Source organism: Siphateles boraxobius, unplaced genomic scaffold (assembly GCF_051911475.1).
Source record: "Siphateles boraxobius isolate OS27281-9 unplaced genomic scaffold, OSU_SipBor_1 9, whole genome shotgun sequence".
Taxonomy (NCBI): domain Eukaryota; kingdom Metazoa; phylum Chordata; class Actinopteri; order Cypriniformes; family Leuciscidae; genus Siphateles; species Siphateles boraxobius.
In genome coordinates, this window is record NW_027509219.1 from 10,190,537 (window position 1) to 10,217,500 (window position 26,964).

The following is a 26,964-nucleotide window of genomic DNA, read 5'->3' on the forward strand; positions in this document are numbered from 1 at the left end:
GATGCCGAGAGCTCCGCGTCCGCGACAAACTTCAACTTGATAGAGACACTTTATTAGACAGGTGAGCAAATGTACATAAAACTAATCAATATTATATAGCTCAACATGATGAAATGTTAGAATATGATCAGTATGTTATTCTAATGTTGATCTAGCTTACTGCTAGTCTCATACAGCCAACAAACTAACACATAGAATAACATTATAACTTTCAACACACTTATATGCAGTTTAGTATGATAGTGTAGACCAAGTGAAACAGAGCTGCATTACCTCAAAATTTTAAGTTGTTACATAAACTGAGCTGTGTGAGCATTAATTCAGCACTTGCGGGTAGTTAGGTAGAATGAAATGTCCTCATTCCTTTATTTCCCTGGGACTCACGTGTGGCGCTGATATCTGTCTCTCATTAGCAATCGCGATCTGCTTCATACCACAGTCATGTTTAAAACTAAATGTATTCACTCTATGTATTCACTTCACATCATTTACCATAAACATTATTAGATCCATCCGCATGATGACAAGTTCCATGATTCCGCTTATTTACTGCTTCATAAATCAATGCTTTTGTTATTGTATTACATATTGTAGCTTAAAGATCTTCAGGAGCAATTGATAATTACAGAGAGGTGTGTTGAATCAGGTAGATGGATTTCCAGGAACAGGATTGGGCACCCTTGTTCTAAATCATGCTTTAGGAGTGCACTTATTTTAATGTGTTTTTGACTAACTATACTTGATTAAAATTGGAACTGTAGCATGAAATTCAATATAACATTTAAACTTTATATTTTTTAAATATATTCAATTGCAACCTTATCATTACGAACAGTGCTGGGTATTAACTGATTACATATAATCTGGATTATGTAATCAGATTGAAAAAATTAAGTACTTGTAATTAGATTACATTACATCTTTAAAATACTCATAATCCGACTACAGTTACTTTTCTATTGATTACATATATGTATTCTCACAGTGGCCGTAAATAATTCATAATTCATTGATTCTACTTCTTTTTTATACACTCACCTAAAGGATTATTAGGAACACCTGTTCAATTTCTTATTAATGCAAATATCTAATCAACCAATCACATGGCAATTGCTTCAATGCATTTAGGGGTGTGGTCCTGGTCAAGACAATCTCCTGAACTCCAAACTGAATGTCAGAATGGGAAAGAAAGGTGATTTAAGCAATTTTGAGCGTGGCATTGTTGTTGGTGCCAGACGGACCGGTCTGAGTATTTCACAATCTGCTCAGTTACTGGGATTTTCACGCACAACCATTTCTAGGGTTTACAAAAAATTGTGTGAAAAGGGAAAAACATCCAATATGCAGCAGTCCTGTGGGTGAAAATGCCTTGTTGATGCTAGAGTTCAGAGGAGAATGGGCCGACTGATGCAAGCTGATAGAAGAGCAACTTTGACTGAAATAAGCACTCGTTACAACCGAGGTATGCAGCAAAGCATTTGTGAAGCCACAACACGCACAACCTTGAGGTTGATGGGCTACAACAGCAGAAGACCCCACCGGGTACCACTCATCTCCACTACAAATAGGAAAAAGAGGCTACAATTTGCAAGAGCTCAACAAAATTGGACAGTTGAAGACTGGAAAAATGTTGCCTGGTCTGATGAGTCACGATTTCTGTTGAGACATTCAGATGGTAGAGTCAGAATTTGGCGTAAACATAATGAGAACATGGATCCATCATGCCTTGTTACCACTGTGCAGGCTGGTGGTGGTGGTGTAATGGTGTGGGGGATGTTTTCTTGGCACACTTTAGGCCCCTTAGTGCCAATTGGGCATCGTTTAAATGCCACGGCCTACCTGAGCATTGTTTCTGACCATGTCCATCCCTTTATGGCCACCATGTACCCATCCTCTGATGGCTACTTCCAGCAGGATAATGCACCATGCCACAAAGCTCGAATCATTTCAAATTGGTTTCTTGAACATGACAATGAGTTCACTGTACTAAAATGGCCCCCACAGTCACCAGATCTCAACCCAATAGAGCATCTTTGGGATGTGGTGGAACGGGAGCTTCGTGCCCTGGATGTGCATCCCACAAATCTCCATCAACTGCAAGATGCTATCCTATCAATATGGGCCAACATTTATAAAGAATGCTTTCAGGACCTTGTTGAATCAATGCCACGTACAATTAAGGCAGTTCTGAAGGCGAAAGGGGGTCAAACACAGTATTAGTATGGTGTTCCTAATAATCCCTTAGGTGAGTGTATTTTAAATGTTCCTTTCTATAAATTTCTACTGCTTGTATACGTTTAGAAGGTCTTCCATGTTTGCGGAATTGCACACACAAACCAGGCATTAGTCATAAGACTATCACTTAGACCCACTGGATTTACAGAAATCATTTCACTTTAAGAAGTGTTTTCTCAATATTGCAAAATTGCATATCTAATCAACTCCTAACCATATTTGAATTATCACTCAGTGAGTCATTTAACCATGCATTACTGTCTTTGGAAGGCTTTTGTCTTTACACATTAAACTTAAAATGTGCACATTAAAATGTACAAATTCACGTCATTTCATATTTACATGCAAGGCAGGGATTCCCCACATTTTTTGTCAACTGAACCTCAGCTGAACCTCCTAATATATTTACTTGAAGTAAGCTATTAGATTGTAAGTTAAGTCAACAATAATACATAATAATAGTTAATACATAATAAAAGTAATAAATATAAATAATATTAATTAAAATAATAAAAGTTCATGGTTCTCTGATTGTATCACACACTGTACCGATGCTTGTATCAAAATGACAATACCACGTGATGGATGACGTTTGAAGCTTCGAACGTCATGCAGTATCGCAAGGTCGGGACAGCTGGTTTGATCAAATTGGCACTTCATGACATCATCTGATGCATAAAAAGGGAAATGATTTTCAAGGTGGCATTTTTTTAAACGATTTAACACTACACTTCCCTATAACATAAATTATATATATTTTTACAAATATTTTCTCAAGTACTTACTATAATTATGATCACATACTTGTATATTTTATATTATTGATCAATATGTGAATCTGTTGACCAGGCTACACATAACAAGTTGTGGTCTCATTGGCACACATTAATTTAGATGAGATTAGATAGAACTGTATTGATTCCACTCTTGTATGTCACAGACCTCCGAAGCTTTGTTTGGTCACATTCTTTTTCTGCTCTGCTGTGATTTGTCAGAGATGGTGGAGAAAACAAGTGTGAACACCAGGGGCCCGTTCTTCGTACGTCGCTAACCCAGTTAGCAGGATTTGATTGTTGGCGATTTGGCATGATCTTGGATTGTTTGGTTCTTCGATGCTCATCCTGGACTTGCTGTCATAGCAACAGGTCCTTAAGCTTGGACTTGCTCGCAAGCAGGCTTATTTAATGTTAACAGGATTAGATCCCGGCTTTATAAGCGGATGTGATACAGGAAGTCTTTTAGCACAGCACTAAAGTGTACTTTTTGAGAGATATAATTTTTCTCTTGACTCGTGAGGATGTCGTTTACATCATTAATTTGTTGGAAACGCATAAATGTTCGACTCGTCGGAGTCGGGCTTTAATAACAGTGCAGGCAAGTTACTTTTGCGGTTCTTAAAATTCCAGATTAGTAATATTATATCAAATTTTAAAAAGGCAGTTGACAGACTAAAATCTCTTAGATGGTGTGTGATATGCACTTATGGTTATCCTAACAGAACTGAATTTTTCCATTATACAGGTGATTACAACAGGATCCTGCTTGGAGACAGGTGTTTTATGGCCCCATTCCCTGACCAGCAATGCCTCTCTAGCCAGGACAAGGGCACACAATGAAGTGAACTTTAGCCAACTAAAGTGTCTGAAAAGTCTGAGGGTTGCACCTGACAGGGCCTTTGACCTTGCATGTGCCATATTACACAACATTGTACCATCAGAAAAAATATAAAAACATTTAATTAATGTTTAATAAAAAACAAGACAAATATGCTTGGTTCTTTGAGTTTTATTTTAAATGTTCTTTGTAAAGAAAAGTGGTAGTCATCTTTTGCCTGCAATAAGAGATATTATGCAAAAGTCAGCAATAGTACTCTGTGTGAAATAATATATCACTTACTGTGAAGTTCCTATGAAGCAACTCTCTCTCCAGTGCCAGTTTATTTTTTCTTTAAGTTGTCAAGTATTTTCAAAATACTCTATTTTCTAGGGGTGGGGGTAAACCTGTCAACACATGGCTTATGCATCAAAAATTAAAAGGAAAAGTACAACACTGCCCACCTCTGCATCACTGCTTTGTGGAGACTCTTCTGTAGATGTGGACTACAGAAGAGTAGTCTGCAACTCATATTGCATTCAGAAATAATAGGTACTCAAGTGTGAATTTGGTAAAGTTATTTATGCACTTAAAGATAACTGAGAGGGGTTCTTCACTATCCTGTGCATTAGGGGAAAAAATGGACATTACAAAGTGTTGTACTTTCTTCCCTTTTGATGTAACGTTAGAAAAAGTCTTCCTGCACATGCTTCAGCCACCACTAGCTTGGGAATAGGTAAAAGTGTTGGTGTATTGTTTAAAACTGCACAAAAGAGGAAAACACATTACAATAAAGTACACTGGGGGGAAATGTGATCAATAACTCATGGCAACATGTTTTTTTACATTAACTACATGTAGTTTCACACATGTAGACTTTCACAAGTCAAAGCAATTCATTACTACTCAAGGTTTAACAGTTGATATGACTGGACAGCCATTTGGATTATAGGCCTACTTAATTTAATGCAGCAACAAATTATTGTACAGTGTACTAGGATCATTTAAAGTTGATTTCCCAGCAGTGAACTTGTTGCTGTTACTGGTCCCTGCTGTGGGTCTGAGGAAGAGCTGAACCCAGGGATGCCCTCCACAATGGGTCGGTTCACATTCACCCCAAGGGCCAGCTCTTCTGCCTGGGTATAATGTGGGGGTGCAGGACCACCACCTGTTTCTTTTTCTTTTCTTTTTTTTTTTCTCAGCCTTTTTCTTGGTTGCTTTTATAAACAGGATAACATTTATTAACAGTGCCTTTTTAAAAGAGATTAGTATAATTAGTACAAATTACCATTATGTAGAATATTCTAGTACTTCACTTTTACTTGTTCCTATGTTCTAGTAGTGGGTGGTGACTCTGACATTACAATGAACAAAGTTATTAATTATTTAGAAAATATAAAAATATATACTGTAATAAGTGATAAAAAAATATAACACGGCCACAACAAACTTAATTTGTCTGCTACTTTTTGCCAGCCCTCTCTCCTGGCTTTTGCACCCTTTGAGGTGTTCCCTGGCGTTTTAATTATGATTTCAAATTCTGCATATCCTTCAAGCAATAACCCAATTAGCCGGATCATGATTAGCACGATGATATTATCTTGGATGTCTCATTTGATCTCGGATGTTTTAAGCAACGTACGAAGAACGGGCCCCTGATGTGCCAGATGTGAACACTAATGCACATTGTGTTAAAAGCTTCGAGTAATTAACCTTTTTTCGACATAATTTGATGAAAGCCTCAAATGCTTCAGAAAGCCTCAGTTTCCCATCACTATCAAAAAGTAGTCCGAATACATTACCTAAAATGAGTAATCTAGATTACATTACTACTTCATTTTTGTCATGTAATTTTGAATCAGTTACTGATTACAATTTGTAATTAATCTACCCAGCACTGATTACAAATGTAAAATTACAAATCTATTTAAATACATGACAGAAGTTTCAATAGAAATTATTAAGTATAATTTAGCTTTAGCTGAATCATAAATGCTTGTCAGTGTCACGAGGTCGAAGCATTGGTGTAGGCCGACGACTGGACGATGAAGATGAATACAAAATAAACTTTTTTTAAACTATTACTATAAACTATTGCAATGAAAGCTAACCATAACCAAACTCGGGACATGCGTTAACAAGAACCAACAAAGAAGCACTGAAACAAGGGAACTTACTGTACACTGACAAACAAGGAGAACTAATTAGACCACAGCTGAACTAGATGAATAACCAAATGAGTAACTATGGTGACAAACTAATAAACTCAGGTGGGGAGGCTGTGAAAACAGAAAGCAGTCAGTATATTTGGCAGTAAACTTCAACCATATTTCACAATACAAGTTATTATGAAATTAGTATAATGATGTACTTAAACCCCAAGTAAGTGGGTCAAAAAGGCAACTAATTGCATTTAATATAAATGTATACTATAATACGTTCTAATTTAATTAAAATTACAGTTAATATGCAAATAAGTGTACTGAAAGCATTACATCCAGTTCACACTTAAGCATTTTGAACTATATTATAAACTATTTTATACTAAAATATAGAAGTATAATAAAGTGTACTTTTTTCGGAAGGGTTGTCTCCTTCCCAAAAGTAGTTCAGGTCGTCACACTTGCTGGTGTGTTAGTCAACACGCACAATAACAAGTTCAAAGACTTTAATAAATAAACCAAAATGCATGAGATCGCAGGAGAATACACAGGAGTATAAACAAGCAGTAACACACACAAGATAAAGATGATCACCGACAAAGACAACCGAACACAGGGTTATATATACCAAGACAAACGGGTTTAATCATAGGTAACCATAGTAACAAACAAGGACCTAATAAGTAACCAAGGGACTAAACTGCAATGAGGCACAAGAAACAGAAACACAGAAACGAACAGACATCTAAACTATAAATTATGCACAATTACATGCATTTAACCCTAAACCAAACCCTAAGTACATGTGGTTAATTTATATTACACCGTACGTACATTTATAATTACAGTGAAACAAGGACATCTTAAAATAAAGTTTAACCTTGTTTTTAATGTTATTTAAAGTAAATTATGATAACTACTTTGCTTGTTACATATACGTGCAGCATTTCAGTCATAAACAAATTATAAATGTAAGCTAGATTATGTTTATTACTGTAAATGTCTAGTGATGTATGTTTATGCTGAAATATCATTAAAATATGGTTTGTATTTTAAAAAAACTTCTATTGCGTGTCATTATGAGTGGTGAGTTGGCTCACATGTTTTATGTTTCGTGCTGCAGAACTTCCATTAAGGGGACATAGTGAGCATCGATGCTCCCTGGTTTTCACTGTGTATTGTGGGACTTTTTAGGGAGTGAACATTTCGGTGCACTGGAATAGTTTTGCAATTGAGACAGCCCTTAAAATTTCTGACTCCTTGATCAGTGCATAAATTAGTATTTCATGCCTTTCCTGAACTGCTGTATGTTATACTGTATACTTGCCTATTATGACTGAGGAAGAACCTAGATGCATTTCTGCACAGGAACTGTTCTTAATTGGTCCCTTTATTTTCAATATTTCTAGTTGCTGTTTTAAGGAATGGCCTTTGACTTCAGGACTTCGGTTCCCACAAAAAAGTATTTTAATAGAGACACATTTAAGGTGTTTGTTGGATGTGGACATAATTGTCATCTTGAATATGCCTCAGCTCCCTACTGCATAATTTATTTGCCAGGACTCCTTCCTTCCTTGATCTATTTATAAACACCAGTCTTTGTTCATTACTCAACTCTCTTGTGCACGCACGCACGCACGCACGCACGCACACACACACACACACAATCACACACACACACACACACACACACACACACACACACACACACACACACACACACACACACACACACACACACACACACACACACACACACACACACACACACACACACACACACACACGCTGTAATTACCTGTAATCACTGGAGCGCAACACTGCCCTACAAAGGATATTAAACATTTCGTTTTTTGACAGTCAGGCAAAATTTGGTAGTTTTAGAGGCTATACTGCGCTTTGTCTTTGTATTACTGCATATACTTACTTGGCCATACAATAACATAGCAGTAAGTGTAGCAAGTGATCATAATCACTTGCTTATATCATAAATCATAAGTCACCCAAACCTTTGCACACAGCTGCAGCAGCTGCTTATAGTTGTCAAAAGTACAGTATATGTTAATTATAACCAAACTATTAAAATTATGTGGCATATTATGTTTTTTTTTTTTTTATTGACCGTTTTCTCCATCTTCATTCTTTCTGCTAAGCTGTGACTTTACATCCCCTTTGGCATTATAATCATATTTTTCAAAAAACAAAAAAACAAAAAACACGCGTTATTAGATTCATATATTTTAATTGTATAACAAAAGTGCTCTATAGTGAGCTATATACATATACAGTATACCTGACTCATGCCACACAAAGGCAAACTGTAGTATCATAGTGAAACCAAGGCAGACTGCAAGGCAGACTGCAGTACGGGCATGCATTCTGCCTTGGTTTCACTCTACTTTCCTATACAATACTGCAACTAAAAATGTAAATTTATATAAGAAATTTATTAGGTAGCCATATGAAATTTTAACAGATTGTAGAGCAGATCCTGCACTTTTTATTTGTGCAAAAAAATTTTTTTTTGAAAAATTGAAGATACTGCTCTTTGTAGGGCAGAACAGTGCCCGCCCACTTTTTCAGGGGCTTTGGTTCCCATTAATTTTTCCCATAGGCATGTTTAAAAAGTCCTAATTAAAAGATTATAAGCCACACACTTTGATTTGAAGCAAAAAGTATTTGAAAATCAAACAAAAAGACAAAGGTTCAGGACTACTGTATGAACTTAAAGGCTTTAATGAGGGAACAAACCAGGCATTGTGAATGTCATAATCAAATAAAAAATGACGGATACAAAAAAAAGCATTGATTTAGATGTAAAGATGTTGATTTTGTTCATATGAAAACAACATATTTAATGATATGTGTGTGTGTGTGTGTGTGTGTGTGTGTGTGTGTGTGTGTGTGTGTGTGTGTGTGTGTGTGTGTGTGTGTGTGTGTGTGTGTGTGTGTGTGTGTGTGTGTGTGTGTGTGTGTGTGTGTGTGTGTGTGTGTGTGTGTGTGTGTGTGTGTGTGTGTGTGTGTGTGTGTGTGTGTGTGTGTGTGTGTGTGTGTGTGTGTGTGTGTAAATGTACAAATATTTTAAGTCAAGTCACCTTTATTTATATATAGTGCTTTATAGAATACAGTTTGTTTCAAAGCAGTTTTAAAGTGATAAACAGGAAACTGATCTGATCATGACAAAATAATCGAGTATCTGATGTTGTGTGACAAGTCAGATTAGCTTTTCCACTCTTACAGACAGAGGAAGGTCATGAGGTGTGGAGAGACATCATGTATCATTGGAACATGAACAGACAGGGTCCAATTTGTAATAATTTTGAATAATACAATGCAATTAATATAAACTTTCTGACAGTGTGTGGAGCATCCGCAACTGATTTGTAAATATCGCGATAAATATGTACAGGAATTGAGGCAGTAGCCAATGACAGCACTAGGAGTAAAAGCTGCAGGATTATGTACGAGTATACAAATATGTATGAGCATCGTATGAATTTGAGAACTTGTTAAATCTTGTGAATTATTAAGACTAAGAGACTATGTTTGTACTGATTGGGCAATGGGTTTTGTAAGAAAAAGGTTTAAGAAACAACAAATGCTTGATAAAATGTTTGATTACAGGTTAAAACCAACACATACATACCATTGTGAATATTTGCCTTTGTAGCTTTTCGTCTCCTCTGTTTACTTCTCCTCAAACAATAATGAGCTGACTGAGTCCGAAAGGCCCTTTTGGTCTTTTCAGCTGAAAAAAGAGAAAATAAAATATCATTATGTATAATATATTGAATTATTTACCTTATTATTTACCTTACAATTTTTGGATTTTAAATTATTAGGCATTAAAAGCATGGTAAGTGTCGTGGTTACTATGCATTTACAACAAATGACACATTGAAACTGCAAATACTGGGGTAAAAGCATGCAAGTGTTGTGGTTACTGTGCCTTTACAACAAATTACAAAGAAAAGGAAATGAATAGTTGAAATAAAGTAATTATTTATATTTGTTTTTGCGCACAAAAAGTATTCTCGTCGCTTGATAAACTTATATTGACCCACTGTAGTCACTTGGACTATTTTAACAATGTCTTTTATAACTTTTCGAGGCCGGCAAGTTTCAATCCCTCAAGAAGCCTATGGACTAGTATGGAGGAGTGATCCAGCTCTCAGATTTCATCAAAAATATCTTAATTCGTGTTCCGAAGATGAACGAAGGTCTTACGGGGTTGGAACAACATGAGGGTGAGTAAATACTGACAGAATTTTCATTTTTGGGTGAACTATCCCTTTGATCTGGTTAATATCGACAAACAGAAAAGACATTATAACAAACATTATTTGGACAGCGTATTTACGACTACTTACCAACATCTGGCACACGTGACCTGATGCCAAACATCGCGATGTGTTCGGAATGAGACTTCTTCAGCGCTATTTCCTACTGATAAAATACATAGACTGTAAAAAAATATGGACGTAGTGTCCGTGACGTCACCCGTAGGTTTCTGAAGAGCGTTTTTGAAGCCTAAAGTGGGCGGGGCCAACCGTCTCCATCTTGGCAGCGCGTCATCTCTCGTCAGTCCCGGATAAAAGAAAATGGGCAAAGAGGCTGGACGTGGGTGGAGCTGAGGTGCTAATGCTATGCTATTGGTCTCGCGCTAAAGTGACAGCTGAATGTAGAAGTAAAGCCAATAGTTAAAGTTCATGTTTTTGCCCTTCGAAATACTATAATAATTAAAAGACGTAACTAAAAGTGAGACTATGTGTGTCGTGATGCATTATTATTCTGCTAGTTAAAAATTGTATTATCATGCAGTAACTTACAATATTGCTCTGAGCTTGTGCGTGTGACAGTGATTCATGCTCATACATGTCAGTAAGGGCGGCATCGCACGTCAAGTTCGTAAAGAGCTTTATTTAGTTCAGTCGATATTAAAATCAGATTTTGGCCGCCTCTCAATTTCTCAAATGGGCTAAACCAAAAATATTACCTCAGAAGTTCAAGTAAATGCACTACAAATCTGCGCTCATTCGAGGGTGTGCATCTTACCGTTATTGCATGGACGGAGAGAAAGCACTGACACCTGCAGGATTTCATCTCACGGTACTTTTTATTTAACACAGTTAAATAAGCCCAAATAAACTAAACATCGGTGTAGTGCCAACAGTGGCTCCTCTTCAAAAAAAAAGTGTGACTAATTTAGCTGTGAAAATGGGACACATTGGATTTCACACTGGAAGTCAGGGTTATAAACACGATACACAATATACAAAATATGCATCACTATAAATGCCTGTATTATCAAAATGCTAATGCTTACAAATTATATCAGATTATATTTTGTATGGCTTGTATGGCTCACAAGACTGAGAATATCTAACGCATTCTCATCCTTTGGCGTCATATGTGACGCCATATGACAAAACGGCGAAATACTACGCACATGGCACCCATTATCGTCAATATAACACGCACTGTGATGGGTAGGTTTAGGTGTGGGGTAGGGTCTGCGTCTCATATTCACGCTAAAGGATGCCAGTCAACTTTATGACGCCTTGGGGTTGGCAGTTATATTCACGCTAAAGGGTGCCATGTGCGTAGTATTTCGCCGTTTTGTCATATGGCGTCACATATGCCGCCAAAGGACGAGAACGGGCTCGAATATCCATTGACTTTGAAAATGATGTAAGCTTGTGTCAAAAGGACATTTAACGGAAAAAAAGCTCTTTAGATTATTAAAATATTTGTCACGCTAAGAAATAAAATGGTTCTTTTAAGACCTGTTAACATAAAGGTTCCTTGACGAACCAAAAATAGCCCAGTTCTTCTATTGCATTGCTATGAAAACCCCCTTTGGGAACTAATATTTTAAAGAGTGTAGAATAGACGACCCTATCCCAAAGCCTTTTATCTAGATTAGAAGCGTTTGATATGCACTAGATAGATCAAACTTCAATAGATAATTCTTCCAAATTGATTTGGAAGATGTTTAAACAAATTTAAGGTATGCTTTTTTATATCAACGTTTTTATACTGTATGTTCCTTGGAATCTCAATCTATGACCTATCTATGAAATCAATCACATATCTACCTATCTACTAGAATCTATGAAAATTGTATGAGCTCACATGATGAGTTTAATTATTGATTGATCATATTGAATTAAGTGTCAGGGTAAGACATGTATTCATGCTGCCATGTTGATTCAGGCGAAGTGAATATCACATTTCGAAGTGATCTCCCAAAAACACATGTACAAATCCTTGCCAATAACTAAACAGCACACTTAGCAGTTTTTTTTTTTCTTAGCAACAGATAACACATAATTTAAGGTCAGGGTACCTGCAAGAGTGGAATGAAATATTCAATATGCCCTTGACATCCTCCAGGGGTGCATTCAGGACAGGCTCAATTTCTCTTTCTGTCTTTTCTTTTAAATCGTTGCTCCTCTTCCTCCCTGGCTGCTCATAAATCTCAGCAGTTCTCGCTGCATTGCCAATAACAGGGTTGCAGACTGAGGTTATAGCAAAAGGTGAAGTCAATTTGTTCTGCAGGACTATCATACCTGTATTGTGAAGACCTGTACAGACTTTATTGTAACATAGACATAAGAACAAACTAATATGCAAACACAAACTCACACAATGTGCTTAAATGTATTTGGATTTTAGCATTAATATAATAACTTTTTTTTTTAAATTGTTATCCATGTTTAAGTTAATAAGAAGATATGAATGTAGACATTTTTAAAAATATATTGTACATAGACAGAAATAAGGATTTGGTCCGCCCTTTCCAGGTAGAACAACTTCCACTCTTCTGGGAAGACTTTCATCAAGATTTTTGAGTGTTTCTGTGGAAAATTGTGCCCATTCTTCCAGCAGAGTATTTGTGTTACAGTCAAGTCAGGTTTATTTGTGCTCTGGGGCACAGTCATGCTGGAATAGAAAAGGGCCTTCCCCAAACTGTTCCCACAAAGTTGGAAGCATAGCATCGTCCAAAATGTCATGGTATGTTGATGCCAGTGGAAGTTTGGAACTCTTCAGCTATGGAATCGGCAGAGCGTCGGTGACTTTTACGCACCATGTGCCTCAGCACTCGGTGACCCCGCTCTGTGACTTTAGGTGGTCTTCCGCTTTGTGGAATTTAACAAAATTAGCCCAACGGCCAATCCTATGTTGCCCAAAAATAGCCCAATGCGACCCCTGGCCATTCCTAAACTCTTGATTTATACACCTGTGGTAATGGGTGTAAATGGGTGGTAAAACCTGTGAGAAACTCCTGAATTGAATATTTAGGAGGTGTGTGTACTTTTGTCCTGTGATGTGATTGATTGATTGATTGATTTTTTTCGTCCCACTTTATATTAAGTGGCTTTAAGTACTATGTACAAAGTACTTATTGTGTTGATGTTGTATTGTAAAACACTTTTGCTGCTATTGAGGTGTGATACAGGTAAGGTTAGGGTCAGGTTTGGTGGTATGGATAGGTTTAAGGGTGGGTTAAGGTGTAAGGGAAGGGTCAACAGTGTAATTACAAATGTAATTACATACATTAATTACAGCTGTAATATTTCCAAAATATAAGTACAATGTAAAAACATGTATGTACACAATAAGTCCATTGTATCAAATTATTAAATTCAATGTAAATACATAGTACCTATAGCTACTTAATATAAAGTGGGACCAAACAGACAAACAAAAAAGAAAAATGAGCTGACCAAAAACACTTTAAAAATAGTGTGAATATAAATTATTCTTTAATGGCACCGTAATTATGTCAAATGTATCTACGTCTGATTATGAGTCCTTTACATTTTATTAAAAACATGTTTTATAAACTTAATAAAATAATGTTCCATGTAAACCTCTAAACCAGTAAAAGGCTTTGCAGCCAAATCATGACATCATGAGATTCAAACAGTTATTGGAAGTCCATCTTGTCCTTTTGCATTTCACCTTATGCAATATCAGTTAATGATAACCAGAGAGCACTTTGTGAATGATCGTCACCGGTAAGGTCATTTACTGCCCTCGATTTTAATCTTCACCCCAGTACAGCTGCTGGTGAACCTAGTGCTTTCTATAATCCCAGTACACAGGAAATGTCCTTGGTTGTCCTTAGGCTAAATGGACAGTTCAGTTAAATTCCATTAAAACTCTGGCAAGCCTTAATAAAAATGAGAATCCCAAACTGGTAAGCACAAAGCAAATGTTACAAAGAAGGATGGCTTATTAGGAAATCATATCCATGTCTTGTGCTGTAAAATCTAGTGAGATGACTCTCACATTCTTGTTTCATTTTTTAGTTGAAATGAAAAAGCAAATTGCAACATTTCCCTATGGCCTTAATCTGTGGATTAGGTCAGCTTTTGCAGTCTGTGAGGGTGGTGTATATGTGTATGCGAAAAGATGGGAGGTGCCCCCTGGGTTAAGCACTAAAGCCGCTTGGCCCAGATGAAAATGGTATTCAGAATGGATGCCAATCATTGCAGGAATGTCAGATTCCAGCAAACATGAGGAGGTCGGTCCACATCTGGACCACACCTTTCAGGTGCACAGCACAGAAGATTTTTGCAGATTCGGAAAGCAGCAGTTTTTTTTTTTTTTTTTTTTTGTCAGACTTGCTTCTGTGTACTATTTAAAAGTTGATAAATTGTCCATAAATAATGTTTACTGGCCTTGTGAAAAAGAACGTGTCAATTATGTATGAAACCCTTGACGTTACATGAGTGACTGACGAAATGGGGGTTTTGCTTAGAAGCCTATTAACTTCAAGTTCTATAAATTGAGCCAATGGCAAAGCAATGCCATGGGTCTGCTGAATTTGCATAGCGCAAACTCCGCCCCACCGCATAGGTATAAAAGGAGCTGTGCGACAATCTTACATTATGTTATGCTGAGGAGCCGAGACTGAACTCCCGGCTGTTCAAGCGGTACAGCGGTTTTGGCAGGGGGGCGTAACTTTCGTTCAGTCACTCCGAGTTATGTCAGTGACAGACGAGATGGGTGTCCCAATTCAATCACGCCACAGCAGCTGTCTTCCAGTGCCCTGCGCAAGTCTGAGCTCTAGGGCTGCAACAACGAATCGATTAGGGCTGCACGATGTATCATTTTAGCATCGATATCGCGATGTGCGCATCCACGATAGTCACATCGCAGGATGTGCGATGTCAAGTATAGGGATTGTAGTTGATCCGTGATTCATGATCAGTAGGCTACGGGCCAGCAGCTCCCCAGCCCGTAATGCTTGTGATTCGCGGATTAATTGCAAAGTTTAACCATCATAGAGTGAGAGTTTATTCATTTGCAAGTCCTGTCAGTTTAAACATCAAGCGCAAGAAGACTGGAACTTGCGCGCTGTTTTCTGTCAGCCTTACTAAAGCGTATTTTTGTCCCACCAATGCCTTATTTGACCTGTGAGTGATGTAGATGACTGACTGCTGCGCTTGTTTAACAGAGAACGAACGAGCAGAGAGAGAGAAAGCCCCGGTCGCGCGCACACACTCTCACCGTCATATTAATGAATTGAGTTGACAGAATATCTTTGAGAATACACGATGGTAAAAGGTCGGAAGACGAAGGTTTTATTTTCTGAACTACCGCTGGTTGTGAATTGTGCTAAAATAACGTTGCCTTTTCTTCTCTGAAAAGCGTTCCACACAATCATATGACATAAACCACACTTTCAATAAACATATGAAATGTTTTCTGTGTTGACACAAATCTTGTGCGTTGTACTAAACTGCCGGGATAATCACACAACATGTGCCGTGGTCCGTTAATGACATGTCCGATTCGCGAACTAATGACTCATTTGAACCGATTCACTTTAATGAATTGTTAAAACAACTGATATGTCCAACACTGAACTCAAGAGACATAACAAATTGGAAACACTTTACAATAAGGTGTCATTTATCAAACTCTTGTTAACTACATTAGTTAACATTCTATTAATATTAGTTTCCATGTAGATTTACTCCATGACAAAACCACCCCAGTCATTCTAGAATGATTCATTCTTTCCAAATAGAGCTATTCAAGTCATCTGGTGGTGTTTTTATATCGCAATATATATCGCAGAAAAATAAAATATCACAATGTCATTTTTTACCAATATCGTGCAGCCCTAGAATCGATAAAATCAATAAAATTGGATTATTAAAAGAGCTGGCAACGAATTTCATTATTGATTCGTTGTGTCACGTGATTATTACACCAGTCAATAATTCGCAGAGATGTTTGAGTATAAATAAAAAAAGTTGAGTTGAGCGCGGAGCGCATGTAATGGGCACCGGACTGGCCAAAAGTGAAGCGAACTCTACAAGCGAGTGCGAGAGAAACAGAGTGTGTACGAGATCGCTCGAAACCGAGTGTGCCTGCGCGCGGGCGATAGTGCGCGAAAGAGACCGAGGGCCCTATTTTGCACCATGCGCGAATGACTTTGTACACTGACGCATGTATCATTCCTATTTTGCACCCGCGCAAAGCGGACTTTTCCCTCCACAGACACACGTCGGTTAACTTAGAAATACACTTGCGCTCCCCGGGGCGGTTCAGCGCAAAGAGGAGGCGTGTTCCGGCGCAAACTTTCCCTCATGCTATTTTGATGTTCTATAAAACAATTGCGCCACTGACCAGAAAAAAACTAGTCTAAAGTCAATGGCGCGTTGCGCGTACATTCAGATGCTATTTTAAGTGCGCATGCTTGGCCATAATACAGAGTGTGAACAACGCGCATACACTGTAGATGATTCTCTCATCTACACAGATGCATTTAATTTTTTACAAATGATACATTATTATAAGGAAAAATATTAAAACACAAGGAAAATCATTGTTGTGTCCATGATGATGTGGAAAATAGGCATAAAGCTTACACATTTACCCAAATTATTATATGCATGTTTAACCGAAGCTAATTTGGGTGGGTTTGTCCCATCCCCAATGTCACTTCTCTTTCTTTTACGGCCCTGACGAGAACATCGATCTCCTCGGCTGTGAACCGATTCTGAAGCGCGCCTGGTAAATGCGCCGTTATAATAGTATTGCGCCATGGAACAAGCGCATCTCGTTCATCATGCTCTTAAAGGGAATGTGATATAAAGCTCTTGTTGGTTTGTTTCCCGTTACGCCCAAACCACGCCTATGAATAATGAAGCTACTTCAGACCAACCTCTTTTAAATTTGCGCCAGGCGCAAGAGGCATTTATCCCGCCGGGAAAATAGCAACAGTGCCGGGATCCGCCCACAAAGTTACTTGCGCTTTGCGCTTTGACACTTGCGTTTCAGATCGTTAAAATAGGGCCCCGAGTGTCTGTGCGCGAGAGAGACTGAGTGTGTCTGAGCATTAGTAAATTGGTACATACTACATAGTAATATATAATTATATATATTACCACTGAATTAGCAGACTGTGATTTGAATCAGATAGGCAGAAGATGAAAACACTTTCTTGTCTGTCCCAAGTACCACTACAAAGGGTACAGCACTTTGCAGCACTGAATTTTTCAATCTTTACTCTAAATGACTCAGATAAACTTCACTATATGCTAGGAAAGGATGAGCTGCAAAATACCATAGGAGGTGGTCAATCCATTGTATTCGTTTTTTTTTTATATATATTATTTTATATTGTATTTATATTTTATATACATTGTATTTATAATTAAGACTAGAGATATTATCTTCTGTTATAATTATTATTATTATTGCTATTATTATTACCTATTATCCATGCACAATACTTGTCTTTTGTGTGCATTTGCTTGTCAAATAATTTTTTTCAATTAAATTTATTTAAAGGGTCATTCCACCGGTGGAGACATGAATATTTATTGAAAGTGGGTCATGTATGTACTAGAATAGTATCATACATTTCTAATTTGGGACCTTCTTGGCCGATAAAAGGCAGAAAATGACTTTTTAGTGCTTGTGGATTGTAGACAACAATCCCCATAGTGCATTGCAATGCTCAGCTCCGCAGACCACTCCCACTACAGTAGCTAGCTTAACTGCAAGATATTTTTGCAATGAACCTGCCACGTTAGCGTGTTAACAAAATGAAAATAAACGTACTTTACAGAAAGACGACCATTTGACCCTGTAGGCTTTGGCTGACGTTGCCAGTTGAACTTAGGTATTCTAAAGTAGGTCTCCAGGACGCCGCTATCCATATGGGGTGCGAAACTCGGGTGAGCAACAACACACACGTCCGTGTCATCCTCCGATTCCGTACCACCGCTGGAATTCTCGGCAGCAGACAGACTCTTTTTCTGTGTCCATTGGCGCACAGTGAGAGCACAGGCACCACCAATCTGCCAATCTCCACCAATCTGCCGCAGCTCGAGCCATTGCGGGCTCCTCGTCCGCGGCAGGCAGATCGTCTGCATCGGCTGTGGTGGCAGCAGCTTCAGCCGCCTCCGGTTCCTCCATAGCCCTCAGCTGCTCGTCACTATACTGTAGCTCATAAAGGTAGCCACGGAAATCCGTTTCTACCATAACTTCGTCAAAATCCAGATCCTCCATAATGCATCCGTCTATGTATTCAGTACCTTCGTCCATATTTTCAAAAAGTTTCTCCCGGTGAAATCAAACGCACTGGCACTGATCTGATAGGTCTGTTAGCGCATTAGGTCCAACCCCCTATGGGCGGGTTTGAAAGGGTGGGAACTAGTGCTTGTAGTCTTCACAGAAATCCCCCCCTTTTACACTTCCTCCTACAATGACGTAAAATGACGATTTTTGCGTCCTTGTAGGAGGAAGTGAAAAAGGTAAATAGAGGATTTCTCTCGTCTCAGGGGAAAATGAAAGAGTGTTGCACGACCATTCAATAGCATGACTGGATTTCTAACAATGGAAATCTTAATGCAAATGGGTGGAGTGACCCTTTAAAGATTATAACATCTTTGAAAAAAAGAACAAAAAAAACACAAGTTTGTGAGTGTGTGCATCTGTGAGTGTGAGAGTTTTTGAGTGTGTGCGAGTGTAGTGTAGAGAACAAGTTCTGACTTTTCAAACAAATCCTGTTAAGTTTTCTGATTTGTATTTTTCTTTAATTTTTATAAATTATTTATTTTTCTGCCAGCTCAGGCCCCTTTAAACAAAAATATACATCTTTTTGTGCACTTTATTTTTAAAAAGCCTATATATTTAGCAGATGTAACACCTGTTTCACACATACTCCGTTTGCAGTGCGTATGCGGTGCGCATTTTTTTACGTACCCATGTTAACAGGTTAGAGCAGGGCTATTCAATTAGCTTCTTTCGAGGGCCGGATTATTAAATCGAAAAGTTGAGGTGGGCCGATGGGTTTATCTTATTTATTGAAACACAACAGTATCAATAATCAATATTTACTTGGAAATGTTTTACCCAACAGTATGCAGATTTATAGGACCATAATATCTTATTTACAGCTATGTACAAATGTATGAATTATACAAGATCATATCTATTGGTAAGAATTATTTTATTAATAATTATTATAGGCTTATATTAAAATATTCTGACAGTGAGACTTCGTAACCATAGGTAAAACCATGCATGGCTACTCACTCACTACCAAAAAATGCCTAAACAGGTAAAAATTATACACAATTAATTATATAATTATCTAGCCCCCTAATACATCTAATGCAATATAAATGACTACAACATAGTATTCAATATAAATATTCCACATTTCTGCCCAAACCATGGTAAATTACTACAGTATATTCACAGTAAATGTTTGTAAGGCTGGTGATTAGGGATTTAGTCTTCTAACTTCGTTGATGGCACAATGTTTCTGCTATTTACCTCATCAGTCGTGTTGGGATTGTTGAGGCTGTTTCATCCGATTTAAAACTAGTTAAAATCATTGAGTGATTTGTGGTTTGTAAAAGAGAGATGTGTCAGGTTGAAACGCTTCTCACTGGATGTAGCAACACTGTTTAATAATAATGTCCGGGACCGGGAGTAAACGCAATTCCTTTAAGCTTGCGTTCTGTTATCCACTGGGCCGTGCTGCGTGGTTCAAAGCAAACTAGTGAAACAACTGAAAACAGCGCTATTTGTTCTCTATTTGTTCTTACTGACCAGAGCCGGTCCGAGCCTTTTGGGGGCCCTAAGCAGAATTTGATTTGGGGGCCCCCTGCCACTACGCGGTGTCACCTGTGCTTGACGATTATGGACACAAATATCACGCAATAATGATACATTATAAATTAATACAGTGAGGTTATGTATTAATACAAAATAAATACTTAATAATAAATAGATAGCCTACTTAAATAAAAAAGTTTTAACTTTTACTTTACTCTTTTACTAACTCTCTGAAACTTCTTAAAACAAACTGTCTCAAAACATATCAAATAAATTATTTGCCAAAATAATGACAAAACTGAGTAATCAGAAACATAATAAGAGCAAGGGTTCAACAATGACAATTATTGTTGAAAACTGTAAAAATAGTATTATTTCTCAACTGTCTCAATACAGTGTAACTGTCCTCAAAATCTTTTTTTTTTTTTTTGATTATTATTGTAACATACTTTGTTGGATTGTACATGTCAGAATCCAACAAAGTCTTTTACTATAATACCGGTAATGATGTAGGCTACTGGCGCTCGTTGTATATGTGTGTATGCAATGTATTTTTCCCCTCGGGGCTTGCCGTCGATAGGAATGGGTCAATTGCTGCACAAAACATACCGTAAATAATCATGCAAACATACTTGGTGGCCAGGGGGCCCCAAGCAGCCGCTTAGTTCGCTTATGCCTCGGGCCGGCCCTGTTACTGACCGAGAAACAGCTTCAGATGATTCAGTGACAGAACGGTCCGAACGAATCCAAATCGTTTCAGACCGTTATGCAAGCGCGTTTGGCCAATTCATGGAAAGGAAATAATCGAACCAAAGAATGATTAATTCACAAATGATTAATATCGCTGGTTCAGTCGACAGAAATACGGGACAGACACATAATAACTGCTGAAATATTCGGACTAAAAATGTTCCTCAGGTCAGTCACATAGTACACATTGTACATTGTAACTCATGGTACACACACGGTGCATATAGTCGGGGGAAACCACATGTAAAACAAAGAATCATGATTAAAATTAATTTTCATACCCATACAGAAATGTAATATATGTCAATATAAGTAAATTACATATATAATGTCAGTGCCCATGTATGTCTGCAGCCTATATGAGAATATATGCAAAATTCATATATATAAAACACAGACATACAGTATATGAAACATACATTTCAAAATATAGCAAAAATGGCCGTTTTCATGTGTGCCATATATTTTCCAGTATATGCACGTAAATGTTAAATATATGTAAGGCGCATACATGTACTTTTTTCAATGCATCAGTATCACATGCATTTATGTTTACATAAATGTATTAAATATGTGGGAAACAAATATGTATGTCACATATTTATACATAATGGTATCCATGCGAGAAACCAATACTATAGCCTACTGTAATATAAGCAGATATATGGTATCATATATGGATGAACTCAAATATTTTCTTAACATGTTTGGACACATAAATGTTCATATATGTTGCAGACATATATTGTGTTCTCAGATAAGTCAAATTAATATATGTAGTCTACAGATATATGTCATGCTATTTAAAATATAAGTACGTACATATATGGCCATACATTACATTTCTGTATGGGTTAAACAATGTCAAATTTAACGTTTGGATTTAAAATCAAAATTACTTAGCCATTTTTGATTTTGTGGCACACAGAAACTGCGGATCAGTAGCGCACTGCAAACGCAGCATATGTGAAAGTACTATAGTGCTTGCTGCTCCTGTACAGTATACGCACGTCAACACGCACCGCATACCGCATACACGGAGTATGTGTGAAACGGGCCATAAAGCATACATGTGTTTGTTTTTTGTGTTAGTCCATTTTTTTGCACTGTATTTTTTGCACTGTGAATATGCACTGTCAGTTCTGTTTTTTGAATAAAGGGTTGGAAATGAAAGGATTAGTTAACTTTAAAAAAAACTTTTGCTGATAATTTACTCCCCCCGATGTCATCCAAGATGTCCATGTCTTTCTTTCTTCAGTAGAAAAGAAATTAAGGTTTTTGATGAAAACATTCCAGGATTTTTCTACATATAATGGACTTCAATGGGACCCAAACAATTCAAGGTCCAAATGACAGTTTCAGTGCAGCTTCAAAGGGCTTTAAATGATACCAGATGATGAATAATGGTCTTATCTAGTGAAACAATCGGTCATTTCAAAAATAAATAAAAAAGTTTCAGTTTTATAAGCACAAATGCTCGCCTTGCTCTGTTCTGTGATGCGCGTTCGTTTCAACATAATTGCGTATTACGTGACATCATTGCACATGGCATCCCATCCCGTGGCAGAGGCATCTGTGGAGACAACAACATGCCTGGACACTCGTTCTAAAGGCACTCCGGCCCGTAGAAAGGAGAGGTTCGACCACGGGGTGAAGGTCTGACGGCAGGCCCTAGTAACTGGTACTCAGAGCATGCCCTGTTGCCATGCCCATCTCGGGACTCGATCGTGAAGCCAGTGCTGAAGCGGTCTCACATGAAGTAGTCCGAGAGGCGTGGCTGCAGTTGCGGATGCCATATGCCCCAGGAGCCTCTGAAATAACTTCAGTGGAACCACACTCTTGCCTTCGAATTGACTCAGGCAATTCAGCAGTGACTGTGCGCGCTCGATTGTGAGCTGCGCGTACATGGCGACCGAGTCGATTTCCATGCCGAGAAAAGAGATCCTCTGCCCGGGGGAGAGTTTGCTCTTTTCCAAGTTGACCCAAAGGCCCAGACGGGCAAGGTGCCGGAGCACCAGGTACCTGTGTTCGCAAACCTGTTCTCGAGAGTGAGCTAGAATCAGCCAGTCGTCGAGATGGTTCAGGATGCGAACCCCGTGTTGCCGGAGTGGGCACAAGGACTGCCTCGACAACATTTGTGAAGACGTGAGGAAACAGGGCTAGTCCGAATGGAAGTACCGTGTACTGGTATGCCTGCCCCTCGTAAGCAAACTGAAGAAAAGGTCTGTGTCGAGGAAGAATGGAGACATGAAAGTATGCGTCCTTCAGGTTGATCGCTGCAAACCAATCCAACGTATGATCAGATTCGAAAATGCGTTTGGCTTTCATCATCTTGAAAGGAAGCCTGTGAAGGGTTCGGTTCAAGATGCGCAGGTCCAGGATTGGCCGTAACCCACCGCTCTTCTTGGGTACAATGAAGTAGGGGCTGTAGAATCCGAACTTCATCTCGGCTGGAGGGCGGGTCTCGATCACACCCTTAACCAGTAGGGTGGCAACCTCCGCATGCATGACGGGCATTGCCACCAAGGTATAATGGCCCCTACATTGTGTTATATCGTTAGAAAATAATTTTATTTGAGGTATTTGATGCCTAATTGGATAAAGTTGTGCAGTCACTGTGGAATATAATCTACATTTTGGACTATTGAGAGAGAAATTCACCTTTTTTTTTGTTTAGCTTTTTCAGACTATGAACATGCAAACCAACATACATTTTTGACAATGTATTTGGATTTGGGCGAACACTATTGATGGTGAAGTAAACAATCTGTGAATGTGCTTTAATTTATGAATTATTCATGAAGTCTTTACACTTCAAAAATATAGACAGATATGAGAACAGATTATTTAATCTCAGAGAAATATCAGAGTTCATGAAACATTTTTGGTTTCCTGGGACTACTGATGCTAAAAATAGCAGAGATGCCGCACTTAAATGCTTTTAGGAGAAAAAGTGGCAGTCTCAGTGGAGATTCACAACATGAATACAGCCAGGCCAGCATGTTCTGATACTTCTCAAAACCTTATCTCCTTTTCTTCACTCTGGACCTTGGTACCACATATCTGCATAAGGTTGATTGGTCCATTTTTTTTTTCTAATTCTCTCTGTCTCTCTGATTCAATTTACATAACAGATTATTTTGGTAGAACTTTTATCAATTTGTAATGCATATCATTTAAGAACATTTCAGTACACATTCCTCCTTTTGCTTCAATGAAATTGAGCTGCTTAATCTGATAATCATGTTATCCATATAGATATAATATTTAATATTCATTTAAGTCATGTATCTTTGTTTTAAATGGTTCAAAACTTTATTTTTATTTCTGCTTTAAATCAGATTTTGAATTCAATGTGATTTTATACCTTTGGACTCTACTGTACATGCACATATTATATATTATAAATGTTTATAAACATTTGATGCCTGTTCCAAAGCCCCATATTTCTATAGTTTCCTTTCCAGCTTCACAGAGGCTTTTATCCATAAATGGTTCTCTCTTTTTCTCCTCTCTGACTTTGAGCTGATCCGTAAGTGCATTCTATCATTTATGTGTCCAACCATTTGTGTGTTCCTCGTTCCTGTGTGCCCTTTCTCACCATCCTGCACTTTGGGAAAATAAAAACCTTTGAAATCTCCCATACCTTAATTTATTCTCAGTATTTATAGAAAGCTCTCAGAAAGGAAGACTCAGCGGAGTTTACCTCTGAGGTCAGAAGAAAAGTGTGTATAAAAGATAGCAAAAAGCAAGATTTCTACATCACTTAATCTCACAACCATTCCACAACCTGTTGCATGACATAGAGCCTGTAAAAGCCTTTGGCAATCATTCCTTACTTAGCTTATGCCTCATAAGTATTTCATCACATATTGAAACATTAAGGGACAATAACGTCGAGGTGTTTGATTCATGAGTCTCATGAAATGGCTGAGTTGAAATATCGATGCCCCTATGTGATTTAATATCAAACCCCGTTTTCTAGAAAATAAAACAGGCAACACTTGGTACAAAGTTAAATTTATTAACATTATTTAATTCATTAAGTATCCTGAATGAACAATACACAATTTTAAATAAACAAATGTAATAATGTATTAGTGTACATGGAACTGACCATAAGCATTACTTAATTATTTCATGTAAGCTATTGATGTTTCTGTAAAGTTTTACCAGAAAATAAAACCCTAAACCAGTTTTTACATTATTTATTGATATATTATTGTTCATAATTGTCACGGTGCAGGCACGGGAAGTAGAGCACAGGATCTAAATTGCATCAGTTTTAGTTTATTTAATAAAACAATGAACGACATCCAGAAGGCAAAGATCCGCGTAACAGCTTCACACATGGAAAGACAATACAGGAAAAAGAGAAGAACCAAACTGAGGGCTTAAATACATGGCTAAATGAGGAAGCAAACAATACGCAGGTGAACAATCAATGAACCAATAAGTAACCCTAGAAACCAACTAACACAGGAAAGAAACAGTCCACAAAATAGTCCACACATAGAACGTGAACATTACAGTACTCCCTCCTCCCAGAAGGCTTAACAGAAAGTCAAACAGTGAAGGGAGGGTGGGGATTTTGGTTGTGGTCAGGGACCTGCAGGAGCTGGTAAAGAGGAGACCAAGGAGGAAATGATGGAAGAAGGAGCCAGGGAGTGACCTAGAGCAGTGTCCAAATTAAGGCCCACAGCGGGAGGAAGGAACCAGGGTTGAGCCTCGGCGGTGAGTCCAGGTGGAACCAAGGGGACTTCAGATAGAGGTGGAGCCATGAGAGTTGGCGACCCAGGCAGAGCCAAGGAGACAAAGGTGACAAAGGTGACACCAATAGATTGGTGGGCCACAGCGGAACTGCATGCAGAAGGGGGCTTTGCAGACATTGGTGGAGCCGGTGGGATTGAGGACAACAGTGGAACCAGAGGGAAGGAGGAGCCCATTGGAAAGACAAGGTGTATCCGAAGGTCTGGTAGTCTGTGGGGCAACCAGAGTGATGACTGACCAAGGGAGAGCCGGAGGGACGAGGGATCCCGGCAGAGCCTGAGAGATGATGAACCATGTTGGAGCCGAGGGAGCGTGGAGCCGAGGTGGAGTCCAGGGCTTGGAGGCCTGAGTTGGCGCTAGGGGATCCTCACACCAATGTGGAGCTGGAAAATGGAAAGCCAAAGGCACGTCCGAATAGTTGGATGGGGCCACCAAAGGAGAGGTCGAGGGGCCAAAGGGAGCTAGTGGAGCCAAGGAATTAGATGGAATCTGCAGAGGAGGAGGGAGTGGGAGGCTGGGCAGGACCAGCGGCGACAAAGGAGACTTGAGACTGGGCAGGACCAGCAGCAACAAATGAGACTTAGGGCTGGGCGAGACCAGCAGCGACAAAGACTTGGGGGTGAACACTAGGATCAGGGAATCCAGGAGTTTACATGGTTAGGAATTAATTTCAGGGCTAGGAGGATGAATTGAATTCTGCCCCACGATGTCCAACTCCACCAGCACTCCCTCAGGGATGAACATACTGGCTCACACACCGGGTCATACTTGGCTTGCTTTGGGTCTGCAGTGGGCTGTGACTCTGGGTCCTAGCCAGGCATTGGCTCTGGGTTTGTGGTGGGCGTTCTCCGGCGAGGGCTATGATGGCTGCTGCTAGATCCATGCGTGGTCCTGTATTCTGTCACGATGCAGGCAAAGGAAAAGGAGCAGAGAATCTAAATTGCAGTAGTTTCAAAGACGAAGGTAAAATAAGCCAATCAAGAAGGCAACCAATCAGTAACCAAACCAACTAGCAATGGGAACAAATGGAACAGGAACTAAACACAGGAAGGAAACATGGCAGCCAAAAGACAAACAACATAAGAGTCCAGACAGAGAACATAACCGTTACAATAGTTGATTCATGCTCATTCCTATTACTGTACATAAACCTTTTTGTAAATTGTTACCAGACTTATACTTAGACTTATACTTCCAGGCTGTCACAATCACGTTTGTTTGGACTCTTTGTGTTTCGTCATCATATACCTTAATCATTCACTCATCAATCACTACCAATATTACCTGTTTATATGTTTGGTTCTGTTTCAGTTCAGTGTCCATTGTCATCTATTGTATGGTTGTGTTGCTTTGCTGT

General features: G+C 38.6%; 1 protein-coding gene across 1 annotated transcript in view; it reads left to right on the plus strand.

Annotated features, from left to right (window-relative positions):
* Positions 1–26,964, plus strand: part of LOC143732008 (solute carrier family 12 member 5-like) — a 138,860-nt gene that overhangs the window by 4,503 nt on the left and 107,393 nt on the right. The gene's annotated exons all lie outside the window — the stretch shown is intronic.